The sequence below is a fragment of the Capsicum annuum genome, chromosome 7 (assembly GCF_002878395.1).
Source record: "Capsicum annuum cultivar UCD-10X-F1 chromosome 7, UCD10Xv1.1, whole genome shotgun sequence".
Taxonomy (NCBI): Eukaryota; Viridiplantae; Streptophyta; class Magnoliopsida; order Solanales; family Solanaceae; genus Capsicum; species Capsicum annuum.
This window is the reverse complement of record NC_061117.1, coordinates 32,715,154-32,721,579: the sequence shown is the minus strand read 5'-3', so window position 1 is coordinate 32,721,579 and position 6,426 is coordinate 32,715,154. Positions and strand designations below refer to the sequence as shown.

Here is a 6,426-nt window from a genome sequence, read left to right as displayed (position 1 = left end):
AATCCCTTGGTAACTTATCCTATGGATTTACTTAGAGATATTTTGGTGAAAATTTATATAATGAATTTTATTACCTGAAAAATTATTTGGTGATTTTGTGCTGCAAATTTTGCTGGGGATTTATTCTTGGAGATTTACCTGCAAAATTATTACTTGCGACATTACCTGGAGAAATGTATCGGCGAGTATTTTATCTCTAGGTAAATCCGCAGGTATATGAACAAATATATATACTTTTTAAATCCCTAGAAAAATCTCCAGGTAACTTATCCTACGGATTTACTTAGAGATATTTTGGTGGAAATTTATGTAATGAATATTTTTACCTAGGAAATTATTTGAGGATTTTGTGCTGCGAATTTTGCTGAGCATTTATTCTTAGGGATTTACGTGCGAAATTATTACTTGCGACATTACCTGGGAAAATATATCGGTGGGTATTTTATCTCTTGGTAAATCCGCAGAGATATGAACAAATATACATATATATATATATATATATAAATATAAATATATATATATATATATATAAATATATATATAAATATATATATAAATATATATATATATATTAAATTCATATGAAAATTCCTAGGTAATTTATCATAAGGATTTATGTAGAGATATTTTGGTAGAAATTTATGTAATGAATATTATTACTTAGGAAATTATTTGGGGATTTTGTGCCGCGAATTTTGTTAGGGATTTATTCTTTGGGATTTAACTGTGAAATTATTACTTGCGACATTACCTGGAGAAATATATCGACGGGTATTTAATTTCTAGGTAAATTCGCAGGTATATGGACAAATATATATATATATGTTAAATTTATATATATTTATTTACTCACTTGGGATATTATTGGGGGATTGTGTTGCAACAAATTTATCTGAAATTATTTCTTGGGGATTTACTTATGAAATTATTAATTGGGAAACTATTGAGGGTTAGTGTTACTACGAATTTAGCAGAAACTATTTCTTGGAGATTTACGTAGGATTTTTTTGACTTGAAAAATTTAAATAGAAAAAGGATAAACTTGAAGAATAAAAAACATTAAATACGAAGAAATTAGACAATAATAATAAATATTATTTATACTAAATATATAAAATATATAATATATATATAAATATAAAATTTATATATATAATAAAATATATATATATATATATATATATATATTACTGTTATCGTTGATTTCAAAGTAATATATTATATGCCGTACTTTTCGTTACACAATTTATTCATAACTAGACTGAGCATAATTATATTATTTATTTTACTATTATTATTATTGTATTAATCCGCAATCTTAGTCAATTTTATTTTTCAATATATTTATTTTCTGGTCTGATTTTGCCAATTTGTAACAATTTTAGCCTAATTTAATCCAATTTATTACAATCCTAACCCAAATTATGTCCAATTGATCTCAATTTCAAATTTCATTCAATTTTTGTAAACCAAATTCTTATTCTTTAGATCTTAGCCATTGATCAACATTTATTTATTATTATTATATTTATTTTTAATATTAATTTTATATAGTTACTATATTTATTAAGTATCAACCTAATTCAATTCAATTTTCCTAATTTATTTAAATTCTAGCCATTTATAGTCAATTTGTGTCAATTGAGTTTAATTTGACTCAATCAAAATCCTCAATTCAATTTATTTAATCAAATATCTAATCCCAATTTGACTCATCTCCTCAAGTCTATTCTTAATCGATCATCATATTTGATCAACGGCTAATATTAAATCAATTTCACTAATATTTTTCTTAAAATTGGACATCTTCAGTCTATTTTTCTTGAACTAACAGTACAAAAAAATAGATAAATTTGTGGGAGTTATATTGAGGGGGTTATCAAAACCCCCCACAAATTCTATTATATTGTGGCACTTTAAAAACTCTCGCAATTTAATTTACTTTCTGGGAGTTATTGAGGTCATATTGTGGGGGTTCTCACACCCCCACAAATATTGCTTTATTATTTTTAAGTATCTAATTTTTTCTATTACTTATTTAATATAAGACCAATTTTTTTTTATTCTTTCACATTTTGCACCAAAATGAACGCGGCAAATTCTCCCTTGTTTTCTCCCACTTGTGGTCTTTTTTTTTTTTTCAAATATAATTAAAAAATCTTTATAAAATATTTAAGGGTGTTTGCAAGCATATCATTTCAAACGATTTCTCTGTTTTCCCTCATTATTGGAGCTTATCCAATCATTCTATCAAAATACATTATCTATTATTATTAAAATAACGGGTATTTTTTAATTTTGTGTATTTTATAACTCAATTGTACCAATTCATAATAATTTTAAATTAATTTTACCCAATTTATTACAATTCTAGTCAAATTATATCTAATTAGACTCAATTTATTTACCCTTTAACCTAACTTTATCCAAGTTCTTATAATTTTATCATATTTTATTTAATTCATTACAATTATAGCCAATTTAATCATAGTCAATTTGTGATTAAATTTTTAAATTTTAGTCAAATCCTAATTAAATTTCCAACCACTAGATCTCAACCATCGATTAAAAACCAATCTGACGGCTGAGATAAAAGAAGCCTATTCTTTCCTTTTTAATCAAAAATTCTCAAAACCTAACCCTAATCTCCTCATTTCATCTGCCTCCTCCCTCTCTCTATACTTCTCTCTACCCTTCTTTCTCTTTCTCTAAGACCTCTTCACCATCAATGGCGTCGCCGCCGCTGCTCAATCGTCGCCACCATCATCTCTGTGCAACCACCAAATGGCGACCAACCAAACAGTCCACGCGTCGGTGCCCGTCGAGGGACCCGTCCGGCGAAACAGCCGCCTTTTAAAGGTTTTTTTTTTTTTTCAGTTTCAACTGTTTTTTATCTTTTCCTAGAGTTTGGTGTAGCTTTACCATTGCTATTTCGGTTATTTTTTGTTCTGTATAACTTTTTATGTTATAATTTCTTAGGATTTAATGAAATTCTTTTAGTTCTTTTTTATTAAATCTTTCACACTTCTATCAAATATTAGGAACTTTTTGTCAATTTCTCTGTTTATATGAGAGATGCATTTTTCATTAACTTTTACATTTGAACTCGTATGAATACGTAGTTTAGTTGACTGAACGGACAATGCTTATATTTTAACTCTTATGAATACGTAGTTTAGTTACCAGAAAGGACAATGATTATATTTTAATCGATTAATTATTGTGTTGCATGATACTTATGAATATGTAATAGCTTTCCCACCAATAATGTGGTAACAAAGTATACTTCGATGATGGCATAAGATTCTCATTGGAATATGAAAATTTTGTCAGTTACGTTTAAATCCTAATTTGAAATGTTATTAGAGGTAGGCCTGATATGGTCCCTTACATTTGGGGAGTGAGTGAAATCTTGAGATCCTTAAAGGTCAACTTTTATTTTGAATTTAGCTTAGTTTGGTAACTTGTTAAGTGAGTTAGTGACTTGAAATGTTTAAGTGTAGGTACTTGAAAGGTGAACTTTTGTCTTGAATTTAGTAAAGTACATGGTTACTTTAGAAATGAATTAGTGACTTTGATTTGTGTAAGTGTAGGCACTTCAAATGTGAACTTGTGTTTTGAATTTAGTTTAGTTTGGTAACTTGTGAAGTGAATTAGTGACTTAAAATGTTTAAGTGTAGGTACTTGAAAGGTGAACTTTTGTTTTGAATTTAGTAAGGTACATGGTCACTTGAGAAGTGAATTAGTGAAATTTGATTTGTTTAAGTGTAGGTAATTGAAATGTGAACTTGTGTTTTGAATTTAGTTTAGTTTGATAACTTGTGAAGTGAGTTAGTGACTTGAAATATTTTAAGTGTAGGTACTTGATAGGTGAAGTTTTGTTTTAAATTTAGTAAGGTACATGGTCACTTGAGAAGTGAATTAGTGACTTTGATTTGTTTAAGTGTAGGTAATTGAAATATGAACTTGTGTTTTGAATTTAATTTAGTTTGGTAACTAGTGAAGTGAATTAGTGACTTGAAATGTTTTAAGTGTAGGTACTTGATAGGTGAAGTTTTGTTTTGAATTTAGTAAGGTACATGGTAACTTGAGACGTGAATTAGTGACTTCGATTTGTTTAAGTGTAGGTACTTGAAATGTGAACTTTTGTTTTGAATTTAGTTTAGTTTGATAACTTGTGAAGTGAATTAGTGACTTGAAATGTTTAAGTGTAGGTACTTGAAATGTGAAATTTTGTTTTGAATTTTGTTTAGTTTGGTAACTTGTGAAGTGAATTAGTGACTTGAAAATATTTAAGTGTAGGTATTTGAAATGTGAACTTTTATTTTGAATTTAGTTTAGTTTGGTAACTTGGGAAGTGAATTAGCGACATGAAGTGAAAAAAGGAAAAGCGACCACATGTGATCGATTTTTGTGGTCGCTTTTCTTGTTTTTTCTAGTAGTGGTAGTTGCTTCAAAATATGATTTATTGACTTGAAACATGTACTAGTGACTTGAAAATTGTTAAAGTGTAGTTACTTGAAATGTGAATTAGTTACTTGAAAGTGATTAAGTATAGTTACTTGAAAATGGTTAAGTATAATTACTTGAAATGTGAATTATTTATTTGAAAATGGTTAAGTGTAGTGATTTGAAATATGTACTAGTGAATTGAAAATGGTTAAGTGTAGTGACTTGAAATGTAAATTAGTTACTTCCAAATGGTCAAGTGTAGTGACTTGAAATGTTTACTAGTGACTTGAAAATGGTTAGGTATAATTACTTAAAAATGCTAATATATACATATTTATATTTGTTGATTGTTATGATTTTATTTGATACTATAATATCAAATAATTTATGCTAATAATGTATTTTTAGCACTTTTTATGACCTGATTTAACATATTCTTATGCAGAATGAGTTTCAAAGAAAGAAACAAGAAATATTAGCCGCTCAAAGTGCATCAATTGTGGAAGGGGATAAGAAAGGAATTATACTTGTTGATGAAGCATGTATATAAGAAATCATCTGCAAATGATGAACACCCATCTCAAGAAGACAACCAAGCTTATGAGGATGAAAGTGATGGTGACACTGACGACGTGAATGAAATTGATAATCCTGATAATGTGAATGAAAGTGATCTGATCCTGATTGTTGGTAGTTTTAATGAGGATTCAAGTTTAAAATATTTTGTTTTGGACCATTTAAGAGTTATACATTATTGATGTGGATGTTTTGAATTCTTTTTTGTTAGCTGTAAGGGTTTACATTAGATTTGTATTGAACGATGTTTTTGAGAATTATTGAAGGTTTTGAATAGATTTTTGATTAATTGTGAAATAATTTTAGTAATTTACGTCAGAATTATTATTTGGGAATTTTTATGGGGATGTACTTGCTAAATATTTATGAAAATTTTCTTAAAAAAATTTGTTCTTGAGGATTTACTTTGGGTATTTCATACGAATTTTCTTGTAGAATAGTTTCATAAATATTTGCAAGAAATTTTAGCAAATAATTCATGCAAAATTTGTATGGTTAATTGTAAATAAATATGCAAATAATGAACTTGAGGATTTATTTTCGCAGCTAAATTACCTAGGGATTTATATGAGAATCTTTTCGTAGCTAAATTACTTAGGGATTTACTTGGGAATCTTCGTGGGGAATAATTTGGGAATTTTTTCTTGAAAATCCACAGGTAAAATTCTTTTTATGAAATTTTACTAACTAATTCATGCAAAATTTTGATGTTTAATCACAAATAAATCCGCAAATAACGTACCTACAGATTTATTTCCGCAGCTAAATTACCTAGGAATTTACTTGAGAATTTTCGTGGGAAATAATTTGTGATTTAAATCTGCAGGTAAATCCGCAAAATAACATACCTGTGGATTTATTTCCGCAGCTAAATTACCTAGAGATTTTATAAATTCGCAGATAATAATTACCTACGAAGGTATTTCCTTTGGATTCTAATTGGTAAGAAAATCTGCAGGTAATCAAATTACCTGAGGATTTTACCACATCTCTATGAAAATCCTCAGGTAATAAACAGTTTTCTAGTAGTAGTGTTGTACACCCAACTATGGAAAATCATCCTTAAAGGTGGGTTAGGTTAATCAATTTGGCCCGCAACGCATTTGTTGAGAAAATCGCTGTAAAAATTCCTACTTTTTGACGGTCCCAACGATATCATCACAACTTTTCTTTTACTTCTCCCTAAGAAGTTGATTGTTTTATTATCAGATTAAGTTAACACAATTGTCATTTCCAAATATGATGATTTTGTAAGCTAGGGTTGAATAAGTTACATTTTGACAAGTTGAATCAAACTATTTAACGTAATAACTTGATATGTGATTTTGAGTTCAACTAATTAAGTTAAATCCAACAACAACTGGGTTAATAACTCAATTGATTTGAATTTAAAGGAAT

At 27.9% G+C, this 6,426-nt stretch overlaps 1 long non-coding RNA gene across 1 annotated transcript; it reads left to right on the top strand.

Moving 5' to 3' along the window:
- Nucleotides 1–2,645: 2,645 nt before the first annotated feature.
- Nucleotides 2,646–5,325, top strand: LOC107877072. Its single transcript, XR_001676139.2, has 2 exons — nucleotides 2,646–2,859; nucleotides 4,898–5,325. It is a non-coding gene; the product is annotated as an uncharacterized LOC107877072 (long non-coding RNA).
- The last annotated feature ends 1,101 nt before the right edge of the window (nucleotides 5,326–6,426 follow it).